The sequence below is a fragment of the Oreochromis aureus genome, linkage group 3, assembly GCF_013358895.1.
Source record: "Oreochromis aureus strain Israel breed Guangdong linkage group 3, ZZ_aureus, whole genome shotgun sequence".
NCBI classification, from domain to species: domain Eukaryota; kingdom Metazoa; phylum Chordata; class Actinopteri; order Cichliformes; family Cichlidae; genus Oreochromis; species Oreochromis aureus.
In genome coordinates this window covers 76517550-76545312 of record NC_052944.1, presented here as the reverse complement: position 1 = coordinate 76545312, position 27763 = coordinate 76517550, and the positions used below count along the sequence as shown (strand labels likewise).

The 27763-nt window shown below is 42.2% G+C and overlaps 1 pseudogene; it reads right to left on the bottom strand.

The window, feature by feature from the left end:
* The window catches only part of LOC120438226, an 84052-nt pseudogene extending 60200 nt beyond the window's left edge, over nucleotides 1-23852 (bottom strand).
* Between the last annotated feature and the right edge of the window lie 3911 nt (nucleotides 23853-27763).

The following is a 27763-nucleotide window of genomic DNA, read 5'->3' as shown; positions in this document are numbered from 1 at the left end:
TTAAGTTTTGAGTTTCATCTTTGTGATTTTTCACAAAATACATGCGTTGTTATGGTTGCTATGCAGTTGGTTCTAAGTGAGCCACTGTACCTTTGGCAATTTTCTCTTCATGTCCGAACAACTTCTTGCTACTTGATTAATTTTCACTCAACTCCCACAAATTATACATCAAAACGTAGGTATTTTTGCTGGCTTTCAGAAAATGTCACTATCATTGTTGTGGGATTTATAGAATTTTGGCAAATCTCCTCAGACCAACACAAAGTCGAAAAACTCTCCATAGAAAGTCAATGGAGAGTTTGATCAAAATCACCGCTTAATTTCTGTAATGAGAGGCATTTTCGAATCGTCATATCTCCTTAACGAAGCGAAGTTAAAACATGAGGCTTGTCCCGTATATCTTCAGACACTCATGACGCTCACAATTCAAGAATTATTTTCTCACCTATTACTGTTCTGAGATGAGTTAGACTTGTTTGAGGGTAGGAAATTCGTCCTTCGCTCAGATTTCTTCAGATTTCAAACTCTGGAAATGAGGCACTTTTTCTCTCGTCATATCTTTTTGATGGATTTCCACACAGACCTGAAAATTTCCATGACTGTTCACCAAAGCCTGCTGTCTCTTACGGTGAAAGAATGATATCGATACTCCAAATAGATTTAGAGTTAGAAAGCGTTGTTTGAGGGCAGGTCAAGGCAGTTTTGCTTCGCCTCTACTCAGTTATGGTGCATTACAAGTCAAATATCTTTAATAATTCATATTTTAATGATAAATTGTCAACACTTTAAGATTCCCCATCTCTTCTGAACAAAACGGTGTAAGAATGACCGTTCTAGCCCCTACGGTTAGGAAATTATGGTCATTTGTTTGAGGGGAGTCCTCACTATGAGAAATAGACTGCAAAAATCCTGTGTCTCTCTGTGCTGCGTGCACCTGTTTTGGCGGAAAAAGCACACAGCCTCTCTGATTGGTGGATTCAAATTCAGCAGCTCCCAGGCTGCTTGACTGACCTAGAAACTTGCTTCTCTGTGTGTGTGTGTGTGTGTGTGTGTGTGTGTGTGTGTGTGTGTGTGTGTGTGTGTGTGTGTGTGTGTGTGACAGAGAGAGAGAGAAAGAGAGGCGAGAGAGTTTTATGGGAGCATCTTATTGTATGATTTAGATTCAATATATTTAGACTGGTTGACTGAATTTGATCCTGTGTGTGTCTCTCTGTGCATGTGTGTTTCCATATGTGTCCATATTTGTGATTGTGTGACTGTTATACTTTTTTTTTGCTGATTTTTTTTTCATTTCACAATTACATTTGAGGGACCCTTAGCATGTTCAGGATTTTTCAGCTGTCCATTTTGCTTTTCCAAATTTTCCATTTAAGTTATTACTGTTGTGCTAAGTCATAGCTTTTCTGCTGCTTTTCAGAATTTCTGCTAAATACAGCATTTCTGCTAAATCATACTATTTCTGCCATTTCATGAGATTTGAGCTAAATACAGCTTTTCTGCTAAATCATACTATTTCTGCTATTTCATAAGATTTGTGCTAAATATAGTGTTTCTGCTATTTCTGCCAAATTTAGTATTTTTGATTATTTAGGGTTTTCTACCAAATCATAGTACAGTTTTACTGCTTTTTATAGGATTTTTAGAGGATATTTATATTGCTTAATATATTATTTCTGCTTTTTATAGGATTTGTGCTTAATATAGTTTTTCTAAAAATGTAGTATTTATGCTTAATCATACTATTTCTATATATTTCTGCCAGGTCCCCAGGCAGCTAATCCTCTGTGAGGACTGATACATACAAATACATATCAGGGCCTGCACGGCTTCCCAGCCAGCCAATCATATCTGAGGTCTGCCCTTTCTTCTCTTGTCATATCTCAGCGATGGATGTACAAAGAGCAATGAAAATCACAGTCAAAGTACACCAAAGTCCGCTGATTCACCCAGTACAAGAATTATGCTTCTAGTCCACCTAGTTTTTGAGTTACATGACATTTTGTAACTCCAAAATCGGCATTTTATGCCTCTCACCGCGATCTAAATCTGACAGTTCATCACCCTGTTTTCCAGGCACTCGCTCTTCTCTCCCCAGTGGCACAGTTTGTAATGACACACGTCTGCAACTCAAAGGTCGTGGGTTCAATTCCACCTTGGGCAACATGTTTTTTTCCCTACAAATTAATACACTATCACAGACCACTAATTCATATTCATCATTTATTACCATTCTGCAAACTTTTATGATTTTAGCAGCTTTTCTAATATGGACCTCAGATTCTTGTTACTCCATGACACAAATACTGTTCCCTTTAGGCTCTGTGTATGTGTGTGTGTGTGTGTGTGTGTGTGTGTGTGTGTGTGTGTGTGTGTGTGTGAGAGAGAGAGAGAGGAGAGAGAGCCTTTTTATGGGAGCATCTTATTGTATGATTTAAATTCAATATATTTAGACTGGTTGACTGAATTTGATCCTGTGTGTGTCTCTCTGTGCATGTGTTTTTCCATATGTGTCTATATTTGTGATTGTGTGACTGTTATACTTTTTTTTTTGCCGATTTTTTCATTTAACAAGTACATTTGAAGGATCCTTAGCATGTTCAGCATTTTTCAGCTGTCCATTTTGCTTTTCCAATTTTTCTGTTTAAGTTATTACTATTGTGCTAAATCATACTATTTCTGCTATTTTATAAGATTTGTGCTAAATATAGTATTTCTGCCAAATGTAGTATTTCTGGGTCGGGTGCATTGTGTGTCGGGCGGCGGCCAGGAGCGGAGGCCCTGGCGGACTGATCCCGGCTGCCAAGACTGGCAATAGGGACATGGAATGTCACCTCTCTGGTGGGGAAGGAGCCTGAGTTAGTGCGCGAGGTTGAGAAGTACCGGCTAGATATAGTCGGGCTCACCTCACGCATGGCTTGGGCTCTGGAACTAGTCTCCTGGAGAGGGCTGGACTCTGTCTCAGTCTGGAGTTGCCCCTGGTGAGAGGCGGCGGGCTGGGGTGGGTATTCTAATATCCCCGGCTTGCTGCCGGTGCGCTGGGGTTTTTCCCGGTGGATGAGAGGGTTTGTTCCCTGCGCCTCAGGGTCGGGAACGGGTCCTGACTGTCATCTGCGCTTATGCGCCCGAGTGGCAGTTCAGAGTACCCAGCCTTCTTAGAGTCCCTGGGGGCGGTGCTGGAAGGTGCCCCACCTGGAGACTCTGTTGTCCTACTGGGAGACTTCAATGCTCACGTGGGTAACGACAGCGATACCTGGAGGGGCGTGATTGGGAGGAACGGCCTCCTGATCTGAACCCGAGTGGTGTTTTGTTATTGGACTTCTGTGCAAATCACAGTTTGGCCATAACGAACACCTTGTTCGAACATAAGAGTGTCCATAAGTGCACGTGGCACCAGGATGCTCTGGGCCGCAGGTCGATGATCGATTTTGTAATCGTATCACCAGACCTGCGACCATATGTTCTGGACACTGGGGTAAAGAGAGGGGCTGAGCTGTCAACTGATCACCACCTGGTGGTGAGTTGGATCAGGTGGCGGGGAGGACGCTGGACAGACCCGGTGCACCTAAACGCGTGTGAGGGTGTGCTGGGAACGCCTAGCAGAGGCCCCAGTCCGCGAGATCTTCAACGCACACCTCCGGCAGAGCTTCAACAACATTCCGAGGGAGACTGGGGACATTGAGTCCGAATGGACCATGTTCAGCGTCTCCATTGCCGGCTGCTGCATTGAGCTGCGGCCGCAAGGTGGTTGGTGCCTGCCGTGGTGGTAATCCCGAACCAAATGGTGGACACCAGAGGTGAAGGGAGCCACCAGGCTGAAGAAGGAGTCCCATCGGGCTTGGTTAGCCTGTGGGACTCCGGAGGCAGCCGACAGGTATCGACAGGCCAAGCGGAATGCGGCTCGGGCAGTGGCTGAAGCAAAAACTTGGGTGTGGGAGGAGTTCGGAGAGGCCATGGAAAAAGACTTTCGGACTGCCTCGAAGAGATTCTGGCAAACCGTCAGGCGCCTCAGGAGGGGAAAGCGGTGCTCTACCTGCACTGTGTATAGTGCTGGCGGTGCGCTGCTGACGCCGACTGAGAAAATTGTCAGACGGTGGAAGGAATACTGAGGACCTCCTTAATCCCACTGACACGCCTTCCGAGGAGGAAGCAGAGTCTGGGGATGAGGGAATGACCCGCCAATTTCTGGGGTCGAGGTCACTGAGGCAGTTAAACAACTCCTCGGTGGCAGAGCCCCTGGTGTTGATGAGGTCCGCCTGAGTTCCTGAAGGCTCTGGACGTTGTAGGGCTGTCCTGGTTGACACGCCTCTACAATGTTGCGTGGAGATCAGGGCAGTACCCTGGACTGGCAGACCGGGGTGGTGGTCCCCATCTTTAAGAAGGGGACCGGAGGGTGTGTTCCAACCACAGGGGATCACACTCCTCAGCCTCCTGGGAAAGTCTATGCCAGGGTGCTGGAAAGGAGAGTTCGTCCGTTAGTCGAACCTCGGATACAGGAGGAACAATGCGGTTTTAGGTCCTGGTCGCGGAACACTGGACCAGCTCTTTATCCTCTCGAGGATACTTGAGGGTGCATGGGAGTTTGCCCAACCAGTCTACATGTGTTTTGTGGACTTGGAGAAGGCATTCGACCGTGTCCCTCGGGGTGTCCTGTGGGAGGTGTTGCGGGAGTATCGGGTGTCTGGCCCATTGCTACGGGCCATTCGATCCCTATACAACCGTTGTAAGAGTTTGGTTCGCATTGCCGGCAATAAGTCGGACTCGTTTCCGGTGGGTGATGGGCTCCGCCAGGCTGCCCTTTATCACCGATTCTGTTCATAATTTTTATGGACAGGATTTCTAGGCGCAGCCAAGTGGCGGAGGGCTTTCACTTGGTGGCCTCAGAATCTCATCTCTGCTTTTGCGGATGATGTGGTTCTGATGGCTTCATCGGTGGGGGCCTCCAGCTCGCACTGGAACGGTTCGCAGCCGAGTGTGAAGCAGCGGAATGAGGATCAGCACCTCCAAATCTGAGGCCATGGTTCTCAGCCGGAAAAGGGTGGAGTGCCCACTCTGGGTCGGGATGAGTTCCTGCCCCAAGTGGAGGAGTTTAAGTATCTCGGGGTCTTGTTCGCGAGTGATGGGAGAAGGGAGCCGGAGATCGACAGACGGATTGGTGCTGCGGCTGCAGTGATGCGGACGCTGCACCGGTCCGTCGTGGTGAAGAGGGAGCTGAGTGTAAAAGCGAAGCTCTCAATTTACCGGTCGATATACGTCCCGACCCTCACCTATGGCCACGAGCTGTGGGTAGTGACCGAAAGAACGAGATCGCGGATACAAGCGGCAGAAATGAGCTTCCTCCGAAGGGTGGCTGGCCTCTCCCTTAGAGATAGGGTGAGAAGTTCGGCCATCCGGGAGGGGCTCAGAGTAGAGCCGCTGCTCCTCCACATCAAAAGGAGCCAGTTGAGGTGGTTCGGGCATCTGACAAGGATGCCCCTGGGCGCCTCCTGGGTGAGGTGTTCGGGCATGTCCCACCGGGGAGGCCCAGGGGCAGACCCAGGACGCGCTGGAGAGATTATATCTCTCGGCTGGCCTGGGAACGCCTTTGGTGTTCCCCGGATGAGCTGGAGGAGGTGGCTGGGGAGAGGAGGTCTGGGCTTCTCTGCTTAGGCTGCTGCCCCGCGACCCGACCTCGGATAAAGCGGATGAGGATGGATGGATGGATGGATGTAGTATTTCTGTCAAATTACAGCATTTTTGCTATGTTGTACTGTTTCTCTAAATCATAGTATTTCTGTAATGTTTAAGAATGTTTGGCTAAATATATTCTTTCTCTTATCTTATACTATTTCTCCTAAATTCTTGTATTTTTGAGAAGTTATCGTGTTTCTGGTAAGTTACAATATTTCTGCTAAGTTCTGCTATGCTATTGTATTTCTGCCAAGTATTATGTTTCCTCTAAGATATTGCTAAGTTACTACATTTTAGCAAAGTTCCTTTGCTTCATTTTACAATTTCTGCAACTTTTCAGCTTTTTCAGCTACTTTTAGCAGAAAGCTTCAGCTTTAAAGCATCCACACTGCATTTTCGCAGGAAATGCAAATTTTTCTAGTTATTATTATTATTCTCCATCTTCCGCCTAAATTTCGGCACGTATCACGCCCCGCAGTTTTGAGAAAAGCTTCATATATGTTACCTCATTTTGTGCGGCCGGATCTGGAATGGTGTGCTATGACTTTTGGTGTTTATGAATTTTATAGTTTTTTAAATATTAATATTTTAGTGAAAATTTTCCCGCGCTCCTCTGCCGAACAGTTTTGACATTAGGGTTACATATGTTAGATCATTTTGTGCGGCTGGAGCTGGACTATTATGTCATGACTTTTGGTGTTTATGACTTTTATAGTTTTTTAAATATTAATATTTTAGTGCAAATTTAGGCCAATTCATCTTTTGGCCCCAAATAAACAGACTTCATTTGTGGTGTGTTGGCGCCATCTTTTGGTCTCATTGAAACAAATTTCAAACTTCATTTGTGGTGTGTTGGCTCTCTCTAGTGGTATGCCGGGAGTGGTACAGCCTGTCTACCCTTATTTGGATACCGTAATGACGACAATAGCAATGGCGCGCACAGCCTCGCTGCTTTCAGGAACCATTGGAGGTTTTAAGGTTGCGCGAACCATTGAATAGTTACGGTAAACACAATGGCTTCTATGCTTGGTGGAAAACTCCATATCCCACAATTCATAGCACACCTCTGCCGTGTTAAACAATGGCGGCCACCACTTCGTTTTATATGTCTTTTATTAGTGTTTCTAGGTCACAAAATAAACTTTTAAGATATTTCAGGCGAGAATGTAGGTGTGTAAACTTCAAATATCTGCTTGTTTTATCAAGACATCCCATATTAGCGACAATGCTCTGACGACCTCGGTCCTGCCTGACAGCTAGTCGGCTACCTAGCTAGCTGCCGCGACTTGGCTGCAAATGGACAGCGAGGGACTCTCTCTCTCCTTTCACCTCCCGGTCTCTCGCAAATGCTCGCACAGAATCGGAGTTACAGCTGGATGTGGAAAAAATAACTGAGTTGTTTGGTGGTGCTATAATGCGGAGCTACAACAGTGGGCAGCTATCCACCGGTGTATGACAGAAAGGACATGCCGCGACCGCCGATCGACCGGTCTTTGCTAACGCGGAGGTCAATCATGGATCAGGGAAAGCGAAGGCAGGAGCGTGAGGTGAACTGAATTTCAGGTAAGAAGTTATGATCTGCACTCTATTTGGGTCAGATATAAACCGAGTTTAGGTGTAGTTTATTTAGCAGCAGTTCTCTTATGTGTTGCTGATAGCCGGCTAGCTAGCTAGCGCCGCTAGCATAGTTAGCTCGCACCGCTAGCGACCCTTCGTGAAAAAGCACCCAGGCTTGGCTTATATTGAGGCGGGTGAAACTCGTGTCAGCACCCGGTCGCTCGCCGACAGTATGTGTTTTAGCTGGACTTATTTTTCGTTTATATGGGCCGATGATGCTGGAAACCGAAGGCAGGAGCGTGAGGTGAACTGAATTTCAGGTAAGAAGTTATGAACTGCACTCTATTTGGGTCAGATAGAAACCGAGTTTAGGTGTAATTTATTTTCGTTGACCTTTTACAATCATAATGCCACGGGAGTTTATATACAGCTGTGTGCGCACTAAGTTACTGACGTTGGACTTTATTATATTCATTAGGGTTAGTTCATAGAGTTGCCGTGCCGTACAAACGGAATCGTCCCACATTCAGAGAAAACATTATGATTTATTCTGTCGTTACGAAGCCTCCCTGTCATTCTCTCGCGTGTTGAAACGTCAATCATGAAACTGATCAATGATCGGCTGTTCACTCTTATTTATCGCGCTAAACAACAGCAGCACGTTTAAGCTTGATCAGCTGTTGTTAGAATTCTTTTGATTTTAATTTCTAGTATCAGCTGATGTTTGCTGGAGCATGAAGATGAAATCAGGAGATGTCCTTACTGAATCATCAGAGCTGAACTGGTGATGGAGAAACAGGTTTACACTTTAGGTGACATGAATGAGTTGAAGGAAGTTATGAGTTGTTTCTGAGAGACAAAGACCAAGCTCCTTTTTGTGTAGCTGACAGCTGGTAATTGTGCAGGGGCGGATCTAGCAAAGCTTTTAGGGGGAGCTAGGGATTAACAGAGAAAGGTGGACACAAAGATATACTTTTCTTTCTTACTCTCATATAAAATATTTAGCTTTTATTAAATAGTTATCTGAATCTCACAACCAAAGTTTGTATAAAATACACAGGATTGGCTGTAGACCATTGTTCATAATTCAGAACACTGTGTAAAAATAACAAAAACAAAAAGTGAATGCATGTGTGAAAAGTGGTCCATAACGTAATGCTTCAAAGCGTGTTCATGCAAACATTGTCGGGTCTGCCGTGGTACAATGGGACTTCTGCTCATGAACCTGTGTGCACAGCGTCTGCAAATCGGCGCTGTACAAAGTAACTTCATCTTTACACAAAACTGTAAGCTGTCATCTGTGAAGCGTGAGCGGTGTTTGTTTTTACCATAGTTCATGGTGGAGAATGGCTGCTCTTCTGAGTTTTGCTCTCTGTAGCCGTATGAATGGCAAACTACAGTGATTAGCAGCGGCATAGGCACACATAAAATTTCTTCTGAAATTTTCGCTTTCTAGTTTTTGTATTATAGTTTATCAACAGTATTTGTTTTAATTGGTTTACTGGTTTGCGTGCACTTAAGATTAAAAAAAAAAAAAAGATCGCCACCACGGCAGACCCGATGGCATTTTCATGCTTCGCAGCATCATTTATTCTTACAATAATCACACGGTTGTTGTAACAGTACATTCAACGGCAGCAGCTCTCCCGCTGGCAGCCGTACACATCACCACCACCAAACGTGCAGCGGCATCGCAGAACACGCCCTGCCACATACCCCCCTCGCCCGCTTTACCTCACTCCGCGCGGAGGCGAGGGAATTGGCCCGGACCATCGGCGCCCCATGCCCCAGCCCAGCGGTTGCCTGCGCCTCCAGCGGATGCCCCGGAGCTAGCCTGATGGCCACCCATATGGCAAGCAGCAGGGGCGCAGCAGGCGTGGAAGTGAACTGGGGCTCACAGGCAGCTGGGCCGACGGCCGGCACGCAGGACAATGCAACCTGCGTGCCGAAGTGGACAGCACGCTGACCTCGGGCGTGACAGGACTACCGCGCACCTCGGCCTCCGTCTCCAGCTTGGCAGGTCCCGCTGGCGCGCCAGCCTCCGGCTCACCCCGAGCCGCGCGCTGTCCACCCTTACAGTGATCACACGGTTGCTGTAACAGTAGCCTACATTCAACGGCTGCAGCCCTCCTGCTGCCAGCTGTACACATCAACACCAAAAACAACAACAGCACAAGCAGCGCACAGGTTTTAAGCCGGCGATGCATCATTGTAGAAGTAAAGGTGAGTCCATCTCACCTGCAGCGGCATCGCAGACCACGAGCCGCCACAATAGTAAAACAATTTTTATTTAATTGTAAATAAATTATTTCTCCTAATTATGTCCTGGGTTTTAACTAATTAATAATACCAAAGGAAATATCACAAAAAACACTTAAGGTCATGAAAATATATTGCGATTTAGCAATTCAATGAGGCATCCACCTTATTTATTGAAAAGGATCGTATCGGTATTGGTATCGGCGATACTGGCCCGAATTTACTTGGTATCGGATTGATACCAAAATATGCAGTATCGCACACCACTAGAGATTCTCTCTTCAAGCGCTAGCTCGACAGCTGCCATCTAGCAAAGATACCGTCAGGTAGGGATGTGTCCTGTGTGTCGAAGCTTCGAACCGTGTGTCGGGTAATCTCGGGGGAGTTTTTGTGAAGCGCGTATCGAGGCTTGCTTTGATTACGTATGCAGTGACGTTCGAGGCCTCTCGGGCAGTCCGTACCACGTGACTGATTCAGGAACTGTCTCGCCGGTTCGTGCCAGATTTGAAATAAATGGGCAGCAAAACACAGCTGATTCCCCATCACGCTGTGTTGTGGAATTGGATTACGTACGTGCTACACAGTTACTTGAGCATTTCTTCTTCGATGGAGCCAGCAAGGAAGAGATTTTTTTCCTCTTCTATAAAGTATGCACACAGTAATAAATGTCACAAATGATAAGCACCATAATATAAATAAACAACACTACAGATCCTATAACCTGATATATGCCTTTTAGTTTATTAAAAAGTGAAGCACCACACAGTTTGTGTCATTATCCAGATGTACATAAGCATGATTACACAGTTATTGGGGTGGGTTTTGATTATCGATTAAAATGGATTCTAGCTTGGATAATGTGATATTGATTAATTAAAATCCTGAATCGATTTTTAATATAAATTTATTTTGCCTGAAACGCCAAATTTCAACAACCACCAAACAGCTAAAACAGTAAATGAGAGCAGGAACACAGATTCTGCTCATAGACGCAAACACAAAGCGCGGACCTGCTGACGGATCAGAATCAGTGAGATGTCGCATTTCTCACCCGACGATATTGACCGAACCAGCAGCAAAAGAAGATCCAAACTACGCTTCATATAAACATCGTCATGAATTTCCTCTGACTTTTGCTGTTTTGCTTCCACCAGGATAGAATCACACTTCATGCACAGCTTTCTCTCTCTCTCTCTCACACACACAGTATGCTTCAAGAACAGTTTCCCGTCTAAAAATCTGTTTTCTGCATTATTCGCTTGCTTGTTATACATACGACTACCGTTGTTTACAGCGCTGTCAGCCGCTGTTTTTTTCCTTTTACTTACTTCCGAAAAGAAAACCTAATTTCTGCTGTTCAATAGGCTACTAAACAAATTTAAACTTTTTAACATTATGCAAAATTTTTAAACGCTAAGGTGTGTCTCTAATAAACCCTCTGCAATTTGCTCTGCTTCAATTCAGCAGCATCAGGTAATGTTCATTTGTTGATTAATGGTTTTCTTTCATTTTTGATCTACTGCTGAATATTTTTATAAAATCGATTTTCTGTTTTTAGCCTCAGCTTTCTTTTTATAGTTACAAAAATATGTAAATGTACTGATCTATGATCTGAATTATACTATTGACTGACTGTCTGAGGGTAACAGTTACACAATCATACCAAAACTCTGTCCTGATAGTTTCCACTTTCTTTTTTGTATAAAACATACTGAGACAATATTCGGGATAAATAACCATGAAAACAATTTATTCAGTTTAGAGGTTTACACATCATTATAATCAAAGAGCCTGTTTCACTTGAATTGTCCACTTGATGGCGCAGTAGAGCAAGTGAATCATCACAATGCTTCGAACCATGAGTCGACCAGTTGGATGGAAAGCTTCACTTCATCACGAGGCTTCATCTCACCATCACTACCGTCAGGCACAACTTCCTCCCACATTTCCAGTTCACGCGGGTTCAAAATATGCAATTTTGAGGCGCGATGGATTTAAGTTGGACACGTGTTGAGGTGCGAATGTGCACACCTCAAATTAGGGACGTTTGGGGCGTTTTCGCTCGTGTCTATCGCGTTCGGTGTGAACACACCGTTACAGTGTTGCGTTAGACTGATATATTCTTTTGTTCTTTATGCTGTAGATTTTCCCGTCTCTGGAATAGTTGGCAGTAATAAGGATGATTTTTCTGTAAAATCATATTGATATGACCCGTGACATATTCGTAGATGACAGTTAGATTAGTCAGCTGGGAAACTCTGGGTTAACTCTGAAGACCTGAAGACCTGAAGATATCGTGGTTATGCTGACCTCGCTCCGTGGTGTACAGGGCCGTTTACCCTTGTGATTAATATTCACACTAAAAATATTAGCAGAACATCATGAAGACTGTATGTGTTTCATAGTGTCGAACAACCTTTGTACAGTGAAAGCCAGCAGCTACGTGATGGAAACACCAACGTCATCTCTATTATGCGTTTATACGCAGGTCACGCTGATTACTGAACCCAAAGATCAGCTGTTAATCAAATTTATTTGCTCTCTCTCTTATTTGCAGTTTTGGGAGAAAAGGGTTCAAGAGAAGATTTTACCACAGCAAAAGATTAAATATGAATGAAGAACTGAAATTTAACTGAGGTGAAACATGCAATGAATACATAAAAAATAAGTTAATTTTGGAAAAGCGAAAAAAGTTCAAATAAAAGAAATGATTTACATATCCATATGTGATTTTTGATAGAATACCAGTTTGGTTAAACAAAGAGAAAGAAAAGACATTCCTATAACTTTAATAATACAGTAACAAGTACAACTACTAAACACTACTGTGTCCTAAGGGAACAAAGATTAAAATGTAACAGGGATAACATTTTAGAGAATTAAAATCCCCCAAAGGAAAAAAAATAAACTTGATATACATATCTATACATGCAACTTCCTAAATGTAACATTCAGTATTATTCACTGCAGGTCCAGAAATCAGAGCTACCTCATCAGATCCAAGTGTGACATCAGCTGACACTCTTTACAGGAGATTCCATCTGAACTCTGTGGAGCCTGATCTCAAGGTTTTTAAGTCTGACCCTGAAACCAGAAGAGGATCTTTCTCTCTCTTCAGATTCATTGTGATCCAGTGATTTCAGTCCTGCATGATCAGGCTGATGTTTGCACAGAGCAGATAATGAAGTGAATGTTTTTGCACATTGGTAACAGTGAAACAGTTTATTTACAGCGTGGGATCGTTTGTGTTCGGAGTATGAACTGACATTCCTGAAGCTCTTGTCACACTGGTCACAGTTGAAGTTCACTTCCATGTGTGTACGTTCATGTTTGTTACGATGACCTGATTGTGAGAAGCTTTTGTCACAGTGTCTGCACTTGTATGGTGTCTCTCCTGTGCGGATTCCCTTATGCTTTTTCTTTAAGCTCACGTGCAGTGGTGAAGGATGACCCACACTGGTCACAGATGTGCTTTTTGAATCCACTGTGGAAGAGGTCATGTATTTTAATGTACTTGGTGTGTGGAAGCTTCTCCCACATTCTTTGCAGTAGTTCATTTTGTCTCCAGTGTGTCTACGTTGATGTGGTTTTAGGTCCCATTAATAATTGGAGATTTTTCCTCAAAGGTTACAAAGAAACTCTTTCCCACCACCACAGTGACGACAGGGCTGAGAACTGGATCCATCTGTGTTGCTCTGCTTCTTTTATTTTTATCCTGAATGTCGCCTGAAACAAAGAGCATCTCTGCCAACGTCCAATTACATTTTACTGTTTACATTATAACACTCAGCTTACTTGGCGAAAACGACTCTTCATTTTTCCAAACAGTTCATTCAGTATAACTCCAAGTTTATTGATAAGACTTGTTCCAAACACTCAGGTTAAAAATGTAGGATAAAATAAATACATACCTAACAGTAACTGGACTTGTAGAGTTAGTTTCTTGTTTGGATCTGTTGGTGTTTATTCAGCTGATGTGGAGATTTAAGACTTCTCACAGAGGTCAATTTGTAAGGTCTCTCCTTAAAGACCTTACAAATGTAACTGTGCATCTGTGCATCTGTTGTAGACCGTTTCCCACACTGATCACAGCAGTAAACAACATTTCCAGTGTGAATCTGTAGGTGAATATGTCGGTAGAGTTTTTTACTGAAACTTTTACCACAAAAGTTGCACCTGTAGGCCTTAATTCCTGAGTGGGTAACTAGATGCTTCTGTAAGTTTCGACTTTGAGCAAAACCCTTACCACACAAGTCTCAGCAGTGTGCTTAAACTACACTGTGGATGAGTTGGTGTTTTTTTAAGCCCTCACGATACGTAAAAGACTTTCCACACAATTCACAGCTGTAAGGTTTAACTCCACTGTGGACGAGTTGGTGTTTTTTTAAGTCTCCAGTCCGGGTAAAAGACTTTCCACACAAGTCACAGCTGTAAGGTTTAACTCCACTGTGGATGAGTTGGTGTTTTTTTAAGTCTCCAGTCCGGGTAAAAGACTTTCCACACAAGTCACAGCTGTAAGGTTTAACTCCACTGTGGATGAGTTGGTGTCTTTTTAAGTGTCCACACTCGGTAAAAAACTTTCCACACAAGTCACAGCTGTAAGGTTTAACTCCACTGTGGATGAGTTGGTGTTTTTTTAAACCTCCAGTCTCGGTAAAAGTCTTTCCACACAAGTCACAGCTGTAAGGTTTAACTCCACTGTGGATGAGTCGATGTGCTTTTAAGCTTCCAGCCTGCGTAAAAGACTTCCCGCACTCATCACAGCTGTAAGGTTTAACTCCACTGTGGATGAGTTGGTGTCTTTTTAAGTTTCCACCCTGAGTAAAATCCTTCCCACACTCATCACAGCTGTATGTTTTCTCTCCCTGTCTTCTGTGACGTTTGTCGGCCTCCTGAGAGCGCTGACTTCTCGCTCCATGTTGGTCCTGCAGTGACAGAGATACAAACAGAGGCAGTGAGTGAAATGCAGTCGTGGAACAAACTGAAACTCCCTCCATTAGTGGAATCAAACATGTCAACAAACACATTGTAGGTGTGTTTCCACCACCTTCTGGTGATAGTATCACATTTCAATGATGCGCTACAATGACAGTCGAAATGAAAAATACATATTGAAGAAATATTGATAAGTGGAGAAAATACCGTATTTTCACGACCATAAGACGCACTGTACTAAAAGGCGCAGTCTCAGTTATGTGTGCCATTACTGTATTTAACACACACATAAGGCGCACTGGATTATAGGGTGCATACAAGTACCGTATGCGTATTTAAAAATAAAGCGGGAGCAAACCTGAGTTCGGTACCTTACTCACATTTTTATTACCAGTAATCGTCATCATCAACAACACACAAGCATACAAGTGTGCGTATTTAAAAATAAAGCAGGAGCAAAACAAAGTTTGGTACTCACATTTTTATCATCAATCAAAGCCATCGAAGTCCTCATCCTCTGTGTCTGAATTGAACAGCTGCGCTAAATCTCCATCAAACATGCCAGGTTCACTTCCTTCACTGTCAGAGTCACTTTCCGTGCCGTGCGGCTCCTCGGAAATGATGCCGGCTTTTGCGAAAGCTCGAACAACAGTGCCAGCAGACATGTTAGCCCAAGCATCTACAATCCATTCGCAAACTGTGGTGTAACTCGCCCGGCGCTGCCTTCCACTCTTGGTGAAACTGTGGTCTCCATCGGTCATCCATCGCTCCCACGCCGCTCGCAGCCTTACTTTGAACGGGCGGTTCACACCGATGTCCAGCGGTTGGAGTTCCTTTGTCAGGCCTCCCGGAATGACAGCAAGCTCACAGTTCATTTGTTTCACTAGTTTTCGGCTGTGAGATGGGCACGCATAGAGTCACAGATTAAGAGCGATGGTGATGCGTGGAAAAAAAAAAACAAACCACCTGGTCTCCTTACATACACCTCCCTCAGCCACTCTTTCATCATTTCCTCATCCATCCAGCCCTTTTCATTTGCCTTAATGATGATTCCTGCTGGAAACTTCTCTTTAGGCAAAAGTCTTTCTCTTAAAATCACCATAGGTGGCAGTTTCTGTCCATTAGCATGGCAGCCAAGCACAACAGTAAAAGAAGACTTTTCATACCCCGTTGTGCGTATCGCTACCGTGCTGGTCCCCTTCTTCTCCACAGTGTGACTCACCGGGATGTCAAAAGTGAGCGGGACCTCGTCCATGTTTGTGATGTGGCTGGGCTGGATGTGTTTGTCGCCGATGTGTTTGCTGCAGTAGGAGCGGAAGATGGCCAGCTTTTCCTTATACCGGTAATCCGCTGGAAGTTGCTGCGCTACCGTAGTCCTGGTCCGGATGGAAAAATGGCACCGTTTCATAAAACGAAAGCACCAAGACGGGCCTCCTTGAAATGTTCAATGTTCATCTCTTCAGCTAGTGAAACTGCTTTTAGCCGAATGGTGACCGTCGAAACGCTTCTCCCGCTCGTTCTTTGCTCGATGATCCACCGCTCGAGTCTTTCCTCCAACTCGGGCCACCTCGCCTTATGTCCGCGGAAACTCAGCTGCGTTTTCTTGACCTGCCGGAGCTTGTTTTCTAGCTTCCTCCATTTGCGAACCATCGATTCGTTAATCTTAAATTCTCTCGCCGCTGCTCGATTTCCATGTTCCTCCGCGTAGCTGATGGCCTTCAGTTTAAACTGTGCTTCGTGGCGTGTCTCTTTGCCATTTTCAGGGTTGTTAAAACAACGATGTCCTGCATAACGCACATACCTGTACTTTTATACAGGTATGTGCGATCGTATATACCCCTACAGTCAACACCCACACTTCACCCTTTAGCGTTCTCATGGTGTTCTCTACTACGTCCTCATTACAACACACAGGGCGCACTGTACTATAGGGCGCGCCGTACTTTTTGAAGACAATCTAAGACTTTTAAGTGCGCCTTATGGTCGTGAAAATACGGTATTTTACTCATAAACAATTGTGAGTTCAATTTTTGATATTGTTGTTTTAATGTGTGCCGATAAAAAATTATGTTTGTATCTTCTTGTAACATCTGAGTTTTTTGTTTGTGAATGTAGGTTCTGTGTATATGGAGGAGCCCGGGATGGAAAAGATAAAGCTGCTGTTAACGCGTTTTTAAAAAGCAACCAACTGAGCACACAGTTTCAATAACAGTGTAAGTGTGATATTTTTCTCACCTTTTGTGTTGAAGTCATTGTTTCCTCTATAGTGGTTCCTCTGCTGCTCCACCAGACTCTTCTCCTGTTACTCAGCTGGGACACAAAAAGTATATGCATTTTATCCCTGATAACAAAAAGCAGAGCAAATAAACATGACTAAACTCCTCAGTGACAACAATACCTATGAAACTTCAGTGTGGAACCTGAGAAGCAGCTACAACAAGAAAGTCATCAGTTGCCACAAGAACCTGAAAGGGAAAACGCCACTGACCCCCCTGCATATCACTGCCTTTACCCAGTGGATGCTACACTCTGTATATATGGACCTCTATAGATCCACAAGTCCGGCTCACACATTTCATGGTAGCAGTATAAACTCAGCCACCTGAAGCACCTCATTACATTCCACCTACTCCACCCAGACAAGGAAAAGGGTGGTTGTATGTATATATTTTCAGGAGCAGGAAGATGACAGTGACGTCCTAAGGTCACATGAGCTTGTGGGCCATGCAGACGTAGTCTTTTCTTAATCTTAAGCCTTGACTTTAAAATATATGCTGTTCCACAGTTGACCTTAATCTTACAGAGAATGCGATGAATTTATGGATAATTAAAGTCAGTAATATATCCACAAACACAACAAGAAAGTCAGTTAATGCTATCATTCTACTCTTCATTTGATCAGAAACAGTTATCACAATTTGTACATTTTCTTGTTACAAATATATGTAAGAATTGAGCCAAATTTAGTAATGCCAACAAAATGAAATAACAATATGTGTATCTTATATATGATACATCTATATATACACTGTCTTTGAGTGAAGATTTAAGGTGATAGGACATAAATAAATGCAACTTGAATCCTTACTGAAGCTCAGTATTTGACACAGAGTTCAAGTTCAATGCTGTCATAACTAATAATGATTAATATAATAATAACTGTAATATTGGCAGTATAATATTTACATTACCAACATGAGATGACTTTAGTCTCATGACAGCATTAGCTAATGGTCATTTACTAGCTAATCTTAAAATGACTGTTCAGTACAGAAATGAAGCCCAACAATCACGTTTTTACCGACCCGCGGTCTCAGCCTCAGATACTCAACAAATCAAAGAAAGCTCATATAAAAATAAACAGATAAACAAAAACATTTTCTCTTTCATTTCAAACAATGCTGTATGAAACGTTTCCAGCGGTTAGTATCATGGTTGCTAGGCAGCCTGAGCAGCGCCATGGAGGCCAGACCGTCCCATTACACAAGCATCTCACTTCCGGTCTTCGAGGACGATTCCCGCATGGCCCGCATCCTCCAAGGCTGCAGACCCTGAATTGGAATACAGCTAAGGTGTGTGTATGAGAAGTACTCCTCAGAACCACTTGGTGTTTGCTGTGACTGCATGTAGCTGGATCAGTGATAATAAAGCTTTGATGAAAAATACTTCAGCCTCATCTGACCCTTCTTCTCCAGCTGGGATATCAAAAGAATCTGTGGGGTCAAGAGAAAGTGAACCTCAAGAGCACCTAGCCACACGAGAAGTCCGATCACTTTCTCTCTAAGCTTCTTAGACTCAGAACAAAAGTTGTCCGGCTTTGTGTGTCTGGCAAAATGCTTTTTACAAATCCTGCTGGAATAGGTCTGGTTACAGCCGCAGTCAAAGCACGATGGAAATAATTGAACAAGCAAGCAAACGTAGCCCTTTGGCACCCTTCGCAGTAGGCTTCCACTACTCTCTCTATAGGGCTTTGGAGTTGACATCACGCCGCAATGTATTGTGGGAACGCTGCACCATCTTCTGGGGCAACGAATCAAAACAAACACACTGTGTTATAACGGCGACTACAAGAAAAATGCTTAAAAGTAGCTCAAAAGAGAATAGACTGTATAGAGACCAATTGCATTGAGAGGCAAAGCAGCAGCACTTGCAGAAAATAGCGTGCATTGGAAATGTGGACCCGCATGAAATACGGCAGTGGAGTAGTAACCCTGAAGACCTACAGCTATTGATGTAGCGTGACATTTTTTCGTACCTTGTCAATGGAGTCAGCGAGTACAAGTCGTTAGTGCTGGGCGATATAACGATATATATATCGTGTAGATGATAGAAAAGTGTCTATCGTGCCATTTGTCTTCTATCGTTTCTAACCCAAATTTTTATAAATTATTACATAAAATATATAATTAACCCTTTACAACTGGTCAGAGCAGGCACACTCCATTTTACCTAACTATTTTTAAATCTCTGTAGAACTGGAACCACGTATGGCAGTGCAATAATTTTTTTTGCATGTGAAACCGGACGAGTTGTACTTACATCTTATGCCATTAGCTTGTCCTAGGTCACGGTTTCCTTCCACATATAGCTTTGCAAAAATTGCATAAGAAGCACTTGCAGCAACAAAAACATAATATTCCAAACTTGCAGCAACAAAAAGATAATATTCCAGAAAAACGCTTTGCCGCTGTTCATAACACTTCCTACGTTGGCATATACGTCAGCGCAAATTATTGCATGTCCGCCATTACCTGCCCGAAACCAGAAGTGACGTTATTTTCGCGAAAGGGCCTTATAAGCCTATGTTTATGTTTTTAAAAGTCATGTTTGACTTTATGCTTTTCTGTATCGTTTCTGGGATGCTTAGAACTCAAATTACACTGTTGGAAATATTATAATGCATCAAAATAAACTATTTTCATTTTTCCTGTAGTATATAAAAATTAGTGTATCTCAAAAATAAAACTATGAAGACACTCAAAATAAACTTCTTGTGGTTTGAAACTTTTCTATTTACAGTTTTGAGGGATACACCTCTTAAATTTGTTTTAACTAAAAATATATGTAAAAAAACAAAAAGATTTTCAATTTTTTTGTAGTTTATTGCATTACAAGTTTTTCCAATTTATGTAGTTACTATGGACCTAATGCATACATATTATTAAAATTTGGGTTATAACGGTTGTATTGATGTATGGAAACTTGAAATGCTCCGAAAAATGGCACTACAGCATGTGAAAACATAAAGATAAGCTCTGGCGGACTTGGTTCTATGGTAGGTCTTAAAGGGTTAAATAGCCTGTGGCAAATATATTAGTGTTGTCTTCTCAATATACAGGGTGGACCATTTATATGGATACACCGTAATAAAATGGGAATGGTTGGTGATATTAAAGTCCTGTTTGTGGCACATTAGTATATGTGAGGGGCCAAACTCCTCAAGATGGGCAGTGACCATGGTGGCCATTTAGAAGTCGACCATCTTGGATACAACTTTTGTTTTTTCAATAGGAAGAGGGCCATGTGACACATCAAACTTATTGGTAATGCCACAAGAAAAACAATGGTGTGCTTGGTTTCAACCTAACTTGTTTCATGAGTTATTTACATCTTCCCTTTGTTCACAGCCATTGACATGTCGAAGAGGTTAACACGTGAGGAGCGGATCGAAATTGTGTTGATATCTGGTGAACGCAGTAACCGGGTCACTGCAGCAGATTTCAATCCAAGACACCCTACGAGACCACCCATCTCCCATGCTACAGTCAGCAAACTGCTTGCTAAGTTTCGTGAAACTGGTTCAGTGTTGGATTTGCCAAAATGTGGACGCAAGAAAACTGTCACTAATGAAGAAACATCAGTGGTTGTCCTAGCTTCATTCAGCAAGAGCCCACAGCGTAGCACTCGCCGCATGTCACTGGAGAGTGGCATGAGTCGAACACCCCTTCGGCTGATATTAGCTACTCACAAATGGCACCCTTACAAACTCCAGCTACTGCAGCATCTCAACGAGGATGACCCAGATCGGCGCACAGAATTTGCAGAATGGGCAAAACAAAAATTGGAACAGGTCCCTCAGTTCACGCAGAAGATTTTGTTCAGTGATGAGGCAAAGTTTTATGTGAATGGTGAAGTTAACAAACAAAACCACCGCTATTGGTCTGACACTAACCCACATTGGATGGATCCCTCCAAGACTGTTGGAACAACAAAAGTGATAATTTGGTGTGGTATATGGGGTACAACGATAGTGGGTCCATTCTTCATCAATGGAAACCTCAAGGCCACTGGATATTTGAAATTGCTACATGATGATGTGTTTCCCTCTTTATGCACTGAAGCTGGCACGTTCCCTGAGTTTTTCCAGCAAGATGGTGCACCACCACATTATGGGTTCCAGGTCCGAGCATTCCTAGATGAACAGTTTCCTGGAAAGTGGATTGGTCGTCGTGGGCCAGTTGAATGGCCCCTAAGGTCTCCCGATCTGACCCCCTTAGACTTTTATCTTTGGGGTCATCTGAAGGCAATTGTCTATGGTGTGAAGATACGAGATGTGCAGCACCTGAAACTACGGATACTGGATGCCTGTGCTGGCATTTCTCCTGCGGTGTTGCTATCAGTGTGTGAAGAGTGGGAGAAGAGGGTTGCATTGACAATCCAACACAATGGGCAGCACATTGGACACATTTTATGTGTTCAGTAACTTGTTAATAACTCATGAAAGAATAAAGGTACGTTGAAACCAAGCACACCATTGTTTGTCTTGTGACATTACCGATAAGTTTGATGTGTCACATGGCCCTCTTCCTATTGAAAAAACAAAAGTTGTATCCAAGATGTCTGACTTCTAAATGGCCACCATGGTCACCACCCATCATGAGAAGTTTTCCCCCTCACATATACTAATGTGCCACAAACAGGACTTTAATATCACCAACCATTCCCATTTTATTACGGTGTATCCATATAAATGGCCCACCCTGTACATGCTCTATTTTCTCTTGCATAAAGTTAAAAGTATAAAAAAATTATATTTTTCACAAAGAAACTCCGTCTTGTGGTTTGCGAGCTGGTGCTGCTGTACATGCCCCCAGATTTGCGACATACTTTACGGTAACTCAAAACAAAGACTGCACCCTCGGCACTTGCTGTTTATAGACCGTACTTTCTAGATGATCACAGGTCAGGTGGTATATCGTGATATATATGGTTGTCGTGATATAAAATAATTCATATCGTGATAAATATTTTTCCATATCGCCCAGCACTACAAGTCGTCATTCAAACAAAGGTAAGTCATCTTGAGTACTGCGAGTGAAATGCGTTTAATTTCCCCCGAACATTCAGATTAATGCAGCATAAATTCATTCATGAGAGGGAAATTACAGTGAGAACATGTGGAGGCTCTGTTAGAGGGATAACATAGTGAATTCAGTGCATTGATGTGACATTGTCCTGAAGGATTTAGTTATTCTTTATGGTTAAAGAAATTGCAATAATTTATTCATATTTATTATAAATAATTCTAATTACACATCTTGCTTCCATGTTTGTATCCCCTGTCACTAAAAATACATTTTATTTTATTTAGTTTTATACATTGATTAATGACCTGCAGAATCTCTTTATCATATTAAGTGATTCATAATTGTCACTTCCCTTAAAAGTGATTACATCCTTGCATTACATACTTTAGGTTCATTTTTAGCAGACGGATTTCTGAGAAAGAACAGGCAGATTTAGAATATAACATGCAGCGTTCTATAGATGGACACATAAAGAAATGAAAAATTAAATGTATGTGCTAACTTTCTAAACACTTTGTTACATTTATGATAAAGTAGATAAAACATATTTGTGTTGGCTCATTAGTTTTTGTCTTTAAATTAACTTTGTCTGTGTGCGTTTCAGGTACTGCACTCTTAAAGACGAATGAACCAGCATTGCAGCCATGGGTCACTGTGAGCATCACAGGGAAGGTTGAAGCCGCCCACTGCACCTGTATGGCCGGAGTCGCGGAGACCTGCAGCCATGTCACTGCAGGAGCAAGTTTCAGTTTTCCCTGGTTTTACTACCACACTTGATGCATTCTCAATCATCCAGGAAAGTAAATCTCCAAAACTTGAATCTGTTCATCTGGACGTAGCGTTTTGTGGGAGAAACGTTTCGTCACTCATCCAAGTGACTTCTTCAGTCCAAGTGACTGAGATTACTACCACACTGTTTACCAAAACGCAGCAAACCTTCACCAGCTTATCCAGAAGGGTCACCTCTTCACCCTCACATAGAAGAAGTAATCTGATTGGCATGGTGGTATGTTTGAAGCAGGTCCCTTGTGTAGCGCTGGAACCAGTCACAATGTGTTTTATCCATTTCATAGGCTGGTTTGCCTGCAATAATGCCAAATAATTAGCAACTCCATGAATAGAAGGTAGTTCTGTAAAATCCCTCAGTAGGACGTTTGTTCTAATTTGCTATGACCTCAGAGCGCATCGAAAATAAAACTAATAGGCTATAAAGAGTGATATGAACATATTTAGAACTTACTGGAATGAAAATGTCTCTAGCACCAACAGATATTTGGAGATGGAAGAGAACTGGATATCAGCTCGTCTCACAGCTGCTATCCAGGCTAGACGCAGTAACATCCATTACACGAGCTGCCTCGTGTTGCTTCCAGGTTGGGAAAGAATGAAAAGCTAAACCATTTTCAAGCTTATTCTCTTGCCGGTCGGGCGATCGAACATTGCAGCCGACCACACAGCAAGTATGAACCATAGCTGATGTTATCCATGTGCTTTCGACCCTCTGTCGCTTGAGCTTTGCCCCGGAAAATGGCGCATCAGGCCAAAATCCTTTCCACGCCCACCCCCGTGACATCACGCTCCAAAGCCCTTGGGCCCCCTTCTCAGTAAGCTTCCACTACTCTCACCATGGGGTTGCGCTCCCCCAGGCTTGCACCTGTGGCTTCATGTCCTGGGGGTGGGGGTTGGTTGTTCTCCTGCCCTGCACTCCATCCTTTTGTTCATATTCCAAGACTATTTTTCTGTATGTATTCTTTCCCCCTTGCAACCGCCATATTATGATGTTGCAAGCAATCACAAACTCTACAGTCTGTCTAACTCCAGTGTATACCAAGCAATCTATTATTCTCAACAGAGCTAAACTCAGCATAAACTGAACCTGCATTAAAGTTAGCTCGATGCTTACCTTTAGATGAGCCCACAAACCGAGAGAAACTCCGTGATGAAGCTGGAAGTCTTAAGAAACAGATCAGGGAGCAGAGACCCACGTGGTTCACGCTGATCTCACTTGGGATCCAGGAGACAAAGGGTGTGCAGATCGATGCAGATATCGATCCAAACGTCGGTAGTGGTATATGTTCCTGTAAGTTCACTACTTTACTCCCGTTTCATGAAAAAGCATGAAGCTCTCTCTGCTCGACTCCTCTCCTGCACACACATTTTGCTCCGCCCCCTTTACCCGGCTCCGCTGTGATTTGTTGCTGTGCGGTCACGTGACTCAGCTGCACAACGTATCCCCGTGGAGTGTTATTTCAAAAGTAGCGCCAATGGACTACTTGCACAATCACTTCCGCGTTCTATGTAGTCCTGCCCCAGTGCTTCCGGTATCGTTAAACCATGGCGACGTTCTACACTCTTTTTTTTTTTTCTTGAATACGCTTTATTGACAAAGCACAGAATACAAATACAAAAAATAACAAGCACAATGTCAGGGGGTTTCTATGGGAAAACAAAACAATCTAATAAAGAATCACATGATATTGAATAGGGAACATAAGTTTATGGTTTTGACAGCTTTTAAATTTTGAGAATGTTGTATGGTTTTTACATATTGTTTGGTTTCATTTAAAGGATGGTTTTGCATTAGAAAATTTCGACTTATGTATATGAAATTTAGCTAATAATATCATTAAATTAATCAAATAACATTCGTTTGCCCTGTGCATGGGGTACTTAAAGAAACCAAACAATATTTTCTCATAACAAAGAGAGAACTCAGAAAAGATTAAGGAAACAACAAAAACACAAAATTCTTGCCAGAAAAGATTTGTGTATAAGCATGACCAAAATAAATGAGAAATGTCTTCCTTCACACAATTACAAAATGTACAGTTAACATCAATGTCCTTTTTATAACGTACAAGAAAAGATCTGGTTGGGTAAAAACGATGAATAACTTTAAAAGATATTTCCTTTACTTTGTTATTTAATAGAAATTTTGACGGTAAGGTCCAAATCTTCTCCCATTCCAGGTCCTGGTATAAGTTATTCCAGTAGGCGACAGCCGTTGGGACACAAGTTCTGTCTTTTTAAAACAGAGTTCGTATTTCACGGTTGTTTTTCCTCTTTATAGAGGGGAAACACACCTGACCAACATAAGTAACAGCAGGATCCAGCGGTAAAGGGGTCAAATCATTAACAACAGGATTTCTAAACAACATTAAGACCCCAGCAGAGATAGCATCAAACACTATGGCATATTCCTTTGGTGGAACAGGAAGACCATATGTATTCATAAATTCTGAGTAAGAGAGTAAACCTCCAACAGGATTTATAAGTTGTGCAACACGATGAATCCCATTATCAAACCAGTTACTTAAAAACACAGACTTATGTTTGTATAAAATGTCTCTATTGTTCCAAATATAGTATCTATGTGGAGAAAAGTTGTGTTTATAAATCAATGACCAGGAAAGAAGCATTTGTTTATGAAAGTTGGATAGTTTTAAAGGGATTTTATTGATACTGTAATTACAAAGCAAAAGGAAGTTAAGACCACCAATTTTTGAAAAAATATAATTGGGAATAAAGTTCCAAATTGAGGTTGGGTTCCTGAAAATTGTTTAATCCAGTTTATTTTAAACACATTGTTTAATGAGGAGAAGTCCAGAAAGTTTACTCCACCATGTTGGTATGAGTTGGATAAAACTGATCTTTTAATATAATGAATTCTATTCTTCCATATGAAGTTATAAAGAAGTCTGTCAATATCTGCCAGGGTTTCTTTATTTACATCAAGAGACAAAGCAGCATAAGTTAGACGAGATAAACCCTCTGCTTTCGTGAGTAAAACTCTCCCTTCAATGGATAAATCCCGCTGCAGCCAAGCATTTAGCTTACGTTGTGTTTTGTCCAAAATTGGAGTAAAATTAAGGGAGCACCTGGTGGATTGATTTTTATTAATGATGATACCAAGGTAAGTGACAGACTCTTTCACTGAGATGCCAGCGATAGATAGACTGTTACAATTTCTAAGGGCAAGCAGTTCACATTTGCCAATGTTTAGGTGGAGTCCTGAAGCTAAAGAAAAGGCATTAATTGTGTTAATAGCCATCTGCAAATGTGAAGCATTTTTTTAAAAGAGAGTGGTATCATCAGCAACTTGACTAATGAATATTTCTTTATCCGCAATTGTTATACCTTTCAGAGGACTGCGTTTAATATAATCAGAAAGGAGTTGGGCACAGATGAGAAATTAGTATGGGGAGATGGGGCAGCCTTGCCTGATACCGCGGTTCAAGTTAAACCTAGGTGATGTACCTGCTTGTAGTTTGATGGAGCAATTTACATTTTTGTACATTGTTTTAATTGCATTCTGAAAATAAGAACCAAAGCCAAATTTGTCCAAAGCCTGAAAAATAAAACCATGTTCAATCATATCAAACGCTTTGCAGAAATCTACGAATAAGATAAAGCTATCATCCCTACACAAATCTGCATAATCAATTAGGTCAAAGACAAGTCTAATGTTGTTGGATATGTGTCTGTTAGCCATAAAGCCAGACTGAGTTTCATCAATAATATCATTCAAAACAGCTTTCACTCTTTTGGCAAAAATCTGGGCTAGGATCTTATAATCATTATTAAGGAGGCAAATTGGCCTCCAATTATCAATATAAGTGGGATCTTTCTTTGGCTTCGGGATTAGGGTTAACAGACCTTGTGATAAAGTGGGGGGAAGAGACTGATTTATAAGACTTTCAATGTATACATTAAGAAGAAATGGAGCCAGTTGATCTGCAAAAGTAATGTAAAATTCAGAGGTTAAGCCATCGGTTTCTGGGGATTTATTAAGTTTAAGACGTCGAATAGCAGGTAGCACTTCACTAATAGATATCGGCCTATCACAGAAACTCATCTGATCTTCTTTAACTGCTCGCACATCAGGGATTTGATCCATAAAGTTCAGAGCAGCACTCTCATCAAACTCTGATTTGTATAAATCTTTATAAAATCGAGCAATGGGTGGAGACTTTTCGGGGTCATCAGTTATAATACCATCAATATTAAGTCTCCGAACAGAACTAAATTTAGAACGAGATTTCTCTAATTTAAAAAAGTAGGATGAGTGTTGTTCACCTTCTCCTAATCATCTTCTCCTTGATCTCACAAAGGCTCCCTCTGCTTTCAGTTTATACATATCATTTAACTTACTCTGTTGCAAAGCTAAGTCAGTTTTATCTTCTTCAGATAGGTTCTCTGGTGGGATCTGAGTGAGAGCAGATATCCTAGTAATTACATTGATTTCTTCCTTTTTCCTTTGTTTTGCTGCAGATGAGCCATACTCTCTTAAATATTTAGCGGCTTCAAATTTAAAGAGTTTCCAATTTTGACAGTAGAGATGACTGGTTAGGGCTTTATCCCAGAAATGTTTGATTAATGACAAAATATCTTCAGTCACTTTTTCATGTTTTAGAAGGGAATTATTAAGTTTCCAGTGGCAGCTCCTACAAGTTTGGGCAGCATTAGTATTGAAAAAGACCTGAAGTGATATCGCTTTGTGATCCGTGAGCGGAGTTGGCATTATATTGGCTATAACATTATTCCTATTTAAGCAATCAGAGATTAACCAAAAGTCAATACGGGATTTAGAAGAGTTGGATTTGTTACTCCATGTAAATAGTCTGGCTTTAGGGTTTTTAATTCTCCAAATGTCTATTAAATGAAATTTTTGCATAAATGTATTTAAACAACAGGACAGAGAGTTATTTGAACTAGGTGGCCATCTGTCTAGTGAAGGATCTGGAGCAATGTTAAAATCGCCTCCAACTAATAACAAGAGATTAGGGTATTTGGATAACCAGAACAAAATGCGTGTTTCAAGGGCATCCAATAAAAAGTCATTATCAGACTTAGAATTAAAACCATACACGTTGGCAAGAAGAAGAAGTGTACCATCAATGTTGACAATCATTAACACATAGGGTCCTTCTGAGTCCATTTCAGAGTGCATAATGTTCCCATTAAATTTGTTCTTCAGAGTAATAACTCCTGCCGATCTTTCTGATCCATTTGAGAACCATAGGTCCTTGCCACACTGT